The sequence below is a fragment of the Phyllobates terribilis genome, unplaced genomic scaffold (assembly GCF_046119375.1).
Source record: "Phyllobates terribilis strain yellow unplaced genomic scaffold, ASM4611937v1 Scaffold_92__1_contigs__length_6168646, whole genome shotgun sequence".
NCBI lineage: Eukaryota > Metazoa > Chordata > Amphibia > Anura > Dendrobatidae > Phyllobates > Phyllobates terribilis.
This window is the reverse complement of record NW_027362852.1, coordinates 5252595-5264031: the sequence shown is the minus strand read 5'-3', so window position 1 is coordinate 5264031 and position 11437 is coordinate 5252595. Positions and strand designations below refer to the sequence as shown.

The 11437-nt window shown below is 48.8% G+C and overlaps 1 long non-coding RNA gene across 1 annotated transcript in view; it reads left to right on the top strand.

Annotated features, from left to right (window-relative positions):
- Positions 1-4182: 4182 nt before the first annotated feature.
- The window catches only part of LOC141197845 (uncharacterized), a 57243-nt gene continuing 49988 nt past the window's right edge, over positions 4183-11437 (top strand). Inside the window, exons 1-2 of the long non-coding RNA XR_012269875.1 lie at positions 4183-4522; positions 7929-8015. This is a non-coding gene — a long non-coding RNA (uncharacterized lncRNA). The remainder of the gene's footprint in view (positions 4523-7928; positions 8016-11437) is intronic.

The window sequence follows — 11437 nt, the reverse complement described above, 5'->3', positions numbered from 1 at the left end:
CAGTTTTCAGCTCTTTCCAAGATTCTCGTTTGGATTCAGGTCTGGACTTTGACTTGGCCATTCTAACACCTGGATATGTTTATTTTTGAACCATTCCATTGTAGATTTTGCTTTATGTTTGGGATCATTGTCTTGTTGGAAGATAAATTTCCATCTCAGTCTCAGGTCTTTTGCAGACTCCAACAGGTTTTCTTCCAGAATGGTCCTGTATTTGGCTCCATCCATCTTCCCATCAATTTTAACCATCTTCTCTGTCCCTGCTGAAGAAAAGCAGGCCCAAACCATGATGCTGCCACCACCATGTTCGACAGTGGGGATGGTGTTTTGAGGGTGATGAGCAGTGTTGCTTTTACGCCAAACATATCGTTTTGCATTGTGGCCAAAAAGTTTGATTTTGGTTTCATCTGACCAGAGCACCTTATTCCACATGTTTGGTGTGTCTCCCAGATGGCTTGTGGCAAACTTCAAACGAGACTTTTTATAGATATCTTTGAGAAATGGCTTTCTTCTTGCCATTCTTCCATAAAGCCCAGATTTGTGCAGTGTATAACTGATTGTTGTCCTATGGACAGACTAACCCACCTCAGCTCTAGATCTCTGCAGTTCATCCAGAGTGATCATGGGCCTTTTGGCGGCATCTCTGATCAGTCTTCTCCTTGTTCGAGATGAAAGTTTAGAGCAGTGTTTCCCATACTCCAGTCCTCACAGACCCCACAGGTCATGTTTTCAGGATTTCCATAGTATTGCACAGGTGAGAAAATTCCTGATGCCTTGATGATACTTCCATCACCTATGCAATACTAAGGAAATCCTGAAAACATGACCTGTGGTGGTCCGTGAGGACTGGAGTTTGGGAAACACTGGTTTAGAGGGACGGCCGGGTCTTGGTAGATTAGCATTGGTCTGATACTCCTTCCATTTCAATATGATCGCTTGCACAGTGCTCCTTGAGATGTTTAAAACTTGGGAAATCTTTTTGTATCCAAATCCGGCTTTGAACTTCGCCACAACAGTATCTCGGACCTGCCTGGTGTGTTCCTTGGTCTTCATGGTGCTCTCTGCACTTGAAACAGAACCCTGAGACTATCACAGAGCAGGTGCATTTATACAGAGACTTGATTACACACAGGTGGATTCTAGTTATCGTTACCAGTCATTTAGGACAACATTGGATCAGTGGATTCTAGTTATCGTTACCAGTCATTTAGGACAACATTGGATCATTCAGAGATCCTCACTGAACTTCTGGAGTGAGTTTGCTGCACTGAAAGTAAAGGGGCCGAATAATATTGCACGCCCCACTTTTCATTTTTTATTTTTAAGTTTAAAATATCCAATAAATTTCATTCCCACTTGTTGATTCTTCCCAAAAAAATTTGAATTTTATATCTTTATGTTTGAAGCCAGAAATGTGGCAAAAGGTGGAAAAGTTCAAGGGGGCCAAATCCTTTCACAATGCGCTGTATCTACCACTCGCCGACCTCCCTCTGTGAGAAGCTGATGGTTATTAATGATGGAATACAATGTTTTATTATAGCGGTGAGTGCTGCATTCACTTCTTACACTCATTCATGTGGATTTGTCTGATTAGTGACCTGCACCAGCTTATATCATGGGGCTGCTCAAAGTATAAAAATTTACCAAAAAGGTGTGGTCTGTTTATTTTCTTTTGGTTTCCATTTTGTTTTACTTTTTTTTTTTCTTTACGTGGATCTTTCTGTAAAAAATAAATAAATAAAATATAGTCAACCTCTGGTATGCTCTACTACCATGAGATCCCCATAATAAAGGCAGAATTTAATAAAGGGTTACACATTTATCCAAGACATTGAAAGTTATGGCTAAAAAGGTAAAAAGACTTTTCTTTTTTTGCAGCAAAATTGGCTACAATTGCCCAGACAGGTTATATTTGCCCACAGCGTCGGACTGGGGAGACTGGGGCCCACCCTACAGCTAGATGCAGATACCTGTTAGCCGTTATCCCCGTTATAGTGGGACCTCGACTGTAAAACACAGGCGGCTCCTGCACATCTACTGTGCGCACAGCACAACTGGGATGTACAATTACGGTAGTTTGCATTAAAGGGCTTCTTTGGTGAAAACAAGTTATCACCGATCCATGGGCTCCTCAGGATTGGTGATAACTTAATGATCGTTTGGGTCCGACCATAGGAAACCGCACTGATCAGAATTGGGAAGTTTTATCCCTGACAGGACACTTTTATCCCCATTTTAAAATGCAGCGTCAGGTGGGATGTCTGACCGCAGATCCATTCATTCTCTTTGGGGCTTCCAGAAAAAAACAAGAGCAGCGCTCGCAGCCATTGAGGGAATGAATGGATCAGTGGTGAAGTCACACATGCTGCTCCAGTCTAGTGGGGATAAAAGCTCCACATTCTACCAATCGGTGCAGGTCCCAGCAGTCAGACCCCCACCAATCAATACCTTATCACTTATCCTTTGGAAAGGTGATTACCTGTTTTCACAGTAGAATTCCTGTAAGTTCATCTTGTTCCAAGTATTTAATCAGAAATCTAAATAAAGATTATTCTCCTAATATCAGAGAGAACAATTGACTGCTATACACAACACAATCCACTTTTTCAAGACCAATAATACCACATTCAAGGGAGAACTAACGTGACACTGTGACCAGACCACATATTACCAGCATAAAGCGACCGAATAATCCCACGTAGAAGGGAGAAATACAGCCACACCGTGACCAGACCACATATTACCACCACATAGTGACCGAATAATACCACATATTGTATAAGGGACAAATATCGCCACACCATGATCAGACCAGATTTTAGCAGCATATAGCGACCAAATTATTCCACATAGAAGGGAGAACTACCGTCACACCGTGAGCAGACCACATGACCACCACATAGTGACCGAACAATACCTCATACTGTAAAAGGGACAAATATCGCCACACCATGACCAGACCAGATTTTAGCAGCATATAGCGACCAAATTATTCCACATAGAAGGGAGAACTACCGTCACACCGTGAGCAGACCACATATGACCACCACATAGTGACCGAACAATACCTCATACTGTAAAAGGGACAAATATCGCTACACCATGACCAGACCAGATTTTAGCAGCATATAGCGACCAAATTATTCCACATAGAAGGGAGAACTACCGTCACACCGTGAGCAGACCATATATGACCACCACATAGTGACCGAACAATACCTCATACTGTAAAAGGGAGAAATATCGCCACACCATGACCAGACCAGATATTACCAACATATAGCGACCCAAATAATTCCACATACAAGGGAGAAATACCACCACACCATGTCCACACCACATAGTGACCAAATAATAACACATACAGGGATAAATACCACACCATGACCGGACCAGATATTACAACATAGTGACCGAATATTACAATACTGATCATTAATGAAATGTCCTCGGACGTACATTCAGTTGAAACCAGTGGGCCCCCTCTACGTCCTGCTCAGGGTCCTGCCAAGGACCCTGGCCCACCGGATAATCGTTCAGTGTCCCGGTGCTCCAGTCAGACCCTGTTTGCCCACCAAACTCATCCATTTAAATGTCTGATTTTAGAGTTTGCATTGTGTTCCTTTTCTTTGCTTATAAAAACATAATAATTATAGTCTATGGACCTTTTCTGATGCTGATGGTTCACAAAAGAAATTTGAGACATGTTTGATTGTAATCTGATTTGCAGATAAAGCTGGCCCATTCAAATGATTGGATTGCCAAAAAAAGATCCATTTGCATCCTTGTTCTGTATGTTTTTCACTGACTAATGTTAGAAGTTTGTAAATCTTCATCACTTTTTTTCTCTCATCAATAGGTGGCAGAAAATGTCATTTTTCAACATGAGGAGAGAAAACTTCATTCCATCACTTTACCTGATGGGCCCATGCAGGGTCGGACTGGCCTGGTGTGATAAATTCCCGGTGGGCCCCGATGAGAGAGTGAGAGAATTGGTAGCGGGGGCTCTTAAAAAGTGCGGGCCCTTTAAAAGCGCAGCCGAAGGAAATGTAGCGTCGCGTGCGGCGCTCCTACTATTCAGTGGTGACAGCGGGTGACGCGCATAGTCACATGACAGGAGGACGTGATCTTGGTGGGCGGTGACACGCACCGCGCTCTGCTTTCCCGCTGGTGGCTGGCAGTTGTGTGGTGTCAGGTGACACGCTGACGTCACGCTCTCCTCTTTCTGCTCCCCTGCCGGTTTTCGATACGCCGACGCCGCGCTCTGCTCTCCAGTCCCGGCTCCTGCTCCCTTGGAATTGGCCTTGTAACACCGGCTCCCGTCCGGGTATGTAACACCGCACCAGCACCGCGCACCGCCCTCTTCTCTCCTGCTCTCTTGGCCTTTTAAGCCGGCTCCTGGGCTGAGTATGCGGTGACCTGCACTCTGCTCTCTCACCATCACCCTGGAAACAAGGCTGCCGGCCCCGGCTACAGCTCTCCCTGCTTCAACTTCAAGTCAAGTGCAATAGCCACGTTTTTCTGGGTGAGTGTTCCCAGCATTGGTCATCATCCATATATGGAGGGGTTGCAGGCTGGTCACATGGTGACATGGATGGAGACATGGGGCTGAAGGCGGGGCTGGCTGGACCCATGGGGACATGGGGCTGAAGGGGGGGCTGGATGGACTCATGGGGACATGTGGCTGAAGGGGGGCTGGATTGACCCATGGGGACATGGATGGGGACATGAAGCTGAAGGGGGGGCTGGCTGGACCCATGGAGACATGGGGCTGAAGGGGGGGCTGGATGGACCCATGGAGACATGGATGGAGACATGGGGCTGAAGGGGGGGCTGGATGGACCCATGGGGACATGGATGGAGACATGGGGCTGAAGGGGGGGCTGGATGGACCCATGGGGACATGGATGGAGACATGGGGCTGAAGGGGGGGCTGGATGGACCCATGGGGACATGGATGGAGACATGGGGCTGAAGGGGGGGCTGGATGGACCCATGGGGACATGGATGGAGACATGGGGCTGAAGGGGGGGCTGGATGGACCCATGGGGACATGGATGGAGACATGGGGCTGAAGGGGGGGCTGGATGGACCCATGGGGACATGGATGGGGACATGGGGCTGGATGGACCCATGGGGACATGGGGCTGAAGGGGGGGCTGGATGGACCCATGGGGACATGCGGCTGGATGTACCCATGGGGACATGGATGGGGACATGGGGCTGAAGGGGGGGCTGGATGGACCCATGGGGACATGGGGCTGGATGGACCCATGGGGACATGGGGCTGGATGGACCCATGGGGACATGGGGCTGGATGGACCCATGGGGACATGGGGCTGGATGGACCCATGGGGCTGGATGGACCCATGGGGCTGGATGGACCCATGGGGACATGGGGCTGGATGGACCCATGGGGACATGGGGCTGGATGGGGACATGGGGCTGGATGGACCCATGGGGACATGGGGCTGGATGGACCCATGGGGACATGGAGCTGGATGGACCCATGGGGACATGGATGGACCCATGGGGACATGGAGCTGGATGGACCCATGGGGACATGGATGGGGACATGGGGCTGGATGGACCCATGGGGACATGGGGCTGGATGGACCCATGGGGACATGGGGCTGGATGGACCCATGGGGACATGGGGCTGGATGGACCCATGGGGACATGGGGCTGGATGGACCCATGGGGACATGGATGGGGACATGGGGCTGGATGGACCCATGGGGACATGGATGGGGACATGGGGCTGGATGGACCCATGGGGACATGGATGGGGACATGGGGCTGGATGGACCCATGGGGACATGGGGCTGGATGGGGACATGGGGACATGGGGCTGGATGGACCCACGGGGACATGGATGGGGACATGGGGCTGAAGGGGGGGCTGGATGGACCCACGGGGACATGGATGGGGACATGGGGCTGAAGGGGGGGCTGGATGGACCCACGGGGACATGGGGCTGAAGGGGGGGCTGGATGGACCCACGGGGACATGGATGGGGACATGGGGCTGAAGGGGGGGCTGGATGGACCCACGGGGACATGGATGGGGACATGGGGCTGGATGGACCCACGGGGACATGGATGGGGACATGGGGCTGGCTGGACCCACGGGGACATGGATGGGGACATGGGGCTGGCTGGACCCACGGGGACATGGATGGGGACATGGGGCTGGCTGGACCCACGGGGACATGGATGGGGACATGGGGCTGGCTGGACCCACGGGGACATGGATGGGGACATGGGGCTGGCTGGACCCACGGGGACATGGATGGGGACATGGGGCTGGCTGGACCCACGGGGACATGGATGGGGACATGGGGCTGGCTGGACCCACGGGGACATGGATGGGGACATGGGGCTGGCTGGACCCACAGGGACATGGATGGGGACATGGGGCTGGCTGGACCCACGGGGACATGGATGGGGACATGGGGCTGGCTGGACCCACGGGGACATGGATGGGGACATGGGGCTGGCTGGACCCACGGGGACATGGATGGGGACATGGGGGGGCTGGCTGGACCCATGGGGACATGGGGCTGAATGGGGGGGCTGGCTGGACCCATGGGGCTGAATGGGGGGGCTGGCTGGACCCATGGGGCTGAATGGGGGGCTGGCTGGACCCATGGGGCTGAATGGGGGGGCTGGCTGAACCCATGGGGCTGAATGGGGGGGCTGGCTGGACCCAATGGGACATGGGGCTGAATGGGGGGGGCTGGCTGGACCCATGGGGACATGGGGCTGAATGGGGGGGGCTGGCTGGACCCATGGGGACATGGGGCTGAATGGGGGGGCTGGATGGACCCATGGGGACATGGGGCTGAATGGGGGGGCTGGCTGGACCCATGGGGACATGGATGGGGACATGGGGCTGAATGGGGGGGCTGGCTGGACCCATGGGGACATGGGGCTGAAGGAGGGGCTGACTGGACCCATGGGGACATGGATGGGGACATGGGGCTGATGGGGGGGGCTGGCTGGACCCATGGGGACATGGAGGGGGACATGGGGCGGAAAGGGGAGCTGGATGGACCCATGGGGACATGGAGGGGGACATGGGGCGGAAAGGGGGGCTGGATGGACCCATGGGGACATGGGGCTGAAGGGGGGGGGCTGGCTGGACCCATGGTGACATGGATGGGGACATGGGGCTGAAGGGGGGGCTGGGTGGACGCATGGGGTGACATATGGATGGAGGCAGGGGGCTGAAGGGGGGGCTGGCTGGACGCATGGGGAGACATGGATGGAGGCATGGGGCTGAAGGGGGGGGCTGGCTGGACGCATGGGGAGACTTATGGATGGAGGCACGGGGCTGAAGGGGGGGGCTGGCTGGACGCATGATCGGACACATGGAGGTGAAGGTGGCCAAGTTGGGGACCTGGATGGACACATGGAGGTGAAGGGCGGCAAGCTGGACACATGGGGACCTGGATAGATATATGGGGTGGGGTGGGATGCATATATGAGGGGGACAGGATGGATATATGAAGGGGGGCGGGCTGGACACATGGAGGCCCGGATGGATATATGGGAGGGGCAGGCTGGACACATGGAGACCAGAATGGATATATGGGGGGGGGGTCAGGTTGGATAGATGGGTGGCCACGCTGGACAAGGGACTTTATTACTGTTTAGGGGCCAGATTGAGGAACTTTATTAGTTTATGATGGCGAATGGGGAACATTATTACTTTAGAGTCCAATTAGGGACATTATTACTTCTGTAATATAATTTACTTTTTAGGAAACTGTTTTCCATAAGAGGGGACAAAAGGGGGGTCCTGTTACTGTGCAGGGCGCCACTATGTCGCTTTATTTCTTCAACTGGTGTAGTGTAGAATCCTGGGGAAAAGTGGGAATGTGCTCTAAAAGAGATCAGTTATTGATAACTGTGTGTTATTTTCTGCAGAGATGATTCCTGGCTGGAAGAAGTGATGGCGGACTGTGCCAGATGAAGAAAAGCGAAGATGAAGAACTTCACCTAGAGACATCACTGGTGAGTCAGTGTATTACTGTACACTTACACTATATAGTATATACTGAGCTCCTGTGTATGTCACTCGTGATAACTGTATTACCTGTACACTATATACAGAGCTCCTGTGTATAATGTCACCGGTGATCACTGTATTACCTGTACACTGACACTATATACAGAGCTCCTGTGTATAATGTCACTGGTGATCACTGTATTACCTGTACACTATATACAGAGCTCCTGTGTATAATGTCACTGGTGATCACTGTATTACCTGTACACTGACACTATATACAGAGCTCATATGTATAGTGACAGTGTTGTTAGTATTGTGGTTTGTATTCCTGATCAGTATTGTAGTATTTGGTCACTATGTGGTGGTAATATGTGGTCTGGTCATGGTGTGGTGATATTTGTCCCTTTTGTATGTGGTATTATTGGTGTTGTTATAGTGGATTATGTTGTGTATGGCGGTCATTTGTTCTCGCTGAGATTAACTAGGAAAAGATTTTTTTCAATGAGGCCACGGCTTCACTATCCGTATTTGGTCAGTATTTTTTCTCAGTAGTGAGAGGCAAAAGCAGGAGTGGGTGATAAATCCAGAATTGGTGACTTGTTTCTATTCTACCTTTTCTCTGATTGTTCCTCACCTGGTTTTGGCTCCCACTCCTGAGAATAATCCTGACTGAATACTGATAGTGGGGCTGTGGCCTTAGAGATGAAATACTTGGAGCAGAGCGTCAAAGATGGACTTACAGGGGTTCTCCGGTGAAAACAAGTAATCACCTCTCCACAGGATCAGTGATAACTTATTGATTGGTGGGGGTCTGACTACTGGGACCTGCACCGATCGGCAGAATGTGGAGCTTTTCTCCCCATTAGACTGGAGCTCATGTGCGACTCGACCACTGATCCATTCTTCCAATCGGTGCGGTTTCCAATCAATAAGTGATCACCTATCCTGTGTAGCCCATGAATCTGTGATCACTTGTTTTAACCGCAGAAGCTCTTTCATGCAAACTCCAGAAATTGTCCATCCCTGTTCTAGTCTGTGCACAGTAGATGTGAGGAGCCGCCGGTCACTGCTCCACTATAACAGGGAGATAATATAAGAGAACCACCGAATGATAGGTCCAATACAACAAAAGCAATTCAAAAATACCTTTATTCAAGTTATGGTTAAAGTGACACTACATACACAAGGAAAGCCGCATTATAATAGTCATACAGCAATGTTATAATATATACTAGACTCTGAGATATATAGATGAATAAGAATAGATAAACATCAAGCAGGTTAATACATGGAAGGAAGGGGACAAACGGAAAGGGGTTATATCACCGAAATGGCAACTAAGAAAACATGTGAATGGCCAAATCATAAATATATATATATGTACATGGCAGTGTGGAGAGGAAAATTCCCGTGTGCTCCATGTCATTTAATAGTACATATACCCCATGCTTATCCATACAGTCCAGAGTAATCAGTGTGTAAGCCCAAATATAGAGTGTATCTACCTGCACAGAAGTCCAGTGTGTATAAATGGCATCAAGCGGCGCAGCCCCGATGCGCGTTTCGGACACACATCCTTCGTCAGGGGGTAGCGTCCATATGAACCAGCACGTATAAAAATACTAATGTGACCAATCGGTAAGCACCGGGTGTCCTACATAATTAGGATCGCCCGCAATTAAGCTCCAAATTGAGGCGGGCGCATACAGCTGGTTATCCGCCGGTGTATACAGGCAGCGCTTGATGTGCACGCATGCGGCGGCCGGAGGGACTGGAAGTCGCGGGCATCGCGTCATGCATCAGCCGACGACGGGAACACACGTGACCCGGGTCACCTGATGCATAGAGACACGTGACCGCAGCCTCACGGAGCACAGACGGCGCATGCGCGCAGCGCTTACCCGTAGAATGGGCATCAAATTGTCCTCTGTATCCAAGCAACCACGGGAGATCAGGAAGCCAGAATGGAGAAAGGAACACAAGAGGAATAAGGATCACGCAGATAGAGACAACTCGGGGAATCAGAGTGACAATGAGTAAGTGTGAGACTAGTGAAGTGACTGTGCAAATCATACAAATATAATCATATGTTATGTATATACACATCGACCACAATGGGAGATATGCATAGAGAGGAAGAGGGATAAAGTGAACATGTGCTATATATCAAAGACCTATAATGGCCAGTTAAAACATTAAGGTGTGTGTATATAGAGTATAACACAGTGTATATATCCATATTTGAATATATTTGCGTATACATACATATCAAATATAAAGTGTTTACGTGCAATAAATAGAGTAACATGAAAAAAAGGGGGGGGAAAGAAAAAAAGAGAAGAGAAAAAAATATATATATAAAAGATATATATAAAAAATAAAATAAAAATTTTTTTTTACATATAAATATATAGATAGATAGTAAAAACAATCAGATAATACATCAACATACGTATGGAAATAATATACAGGTGAGACATTCTATCCCATCAAGAAAAAATTATATTTTTATATATAAAATATATAAAGAAAGAAAAAAGGGGGAGAGGGGAAGGGGGGGAAGAGAAGAACAATATAATAACGGCTTCCAATCTTCAATCCCGAAATATGTCATAACACTAGGATCCCACTCCGATGCTAGATCAAAGGCCACATCAGAAATAAACTATAAGAGGAGAGAGAGAGTTAAAATTACTATCATATAGAAAATAAATAAAAACATGTTAAAAACAAATTAAAAACAAACAGGCAGGTTCAAGGACTAGATTGGTCACAGAAATGGAACGTAACTCATGTCAATACCGGTAGGCCAATTCCTTAGATTAAGGAGAATCTGCTCCAGTGATGCGGATTTTATACAACAGGCCGATATATTAAAGATGCGATTCTTGGAGAGAGGCTACAGCCGTCTCTCCGTCAAAAGAGCATTTAATAGGGCTAAACATACCTCTAGACACAATGAACTATATTCAAATAAGACACAGCCAACGAACAGAACTGTTAGATTCATCACACAGTATCATGGTCAAACTAATCTGATGCGCTATTTTCTAAACAAATCTTGGCCCATCCTACAATCTGACCCTGTGCTCTCGAGATATTTGAGCCCGAAACCCAATATCACTTTTCGTCGGTCACGTAATTTACGGGACGATCTAGTGAAAAGTCACTATACCAATGAAAGAACAACTTTTATGTCTAAAGTGAAACCACTCAAAGGCTGTAGACCCTGTGGTAAATGTGTGGCATGTTCAAATGTGGTGCGATCCGACACATTTCAAAGCTCGGACGGACTTACAATATATAATATCCAACACCTCATTACATGTACCACAACTGCAGTGATCTATTATGCCACTTGCCCATGCTCATTAATCTATGTGGGATTAACTACCCGCCAATTAAAGGTTAGGATACGCGAGCA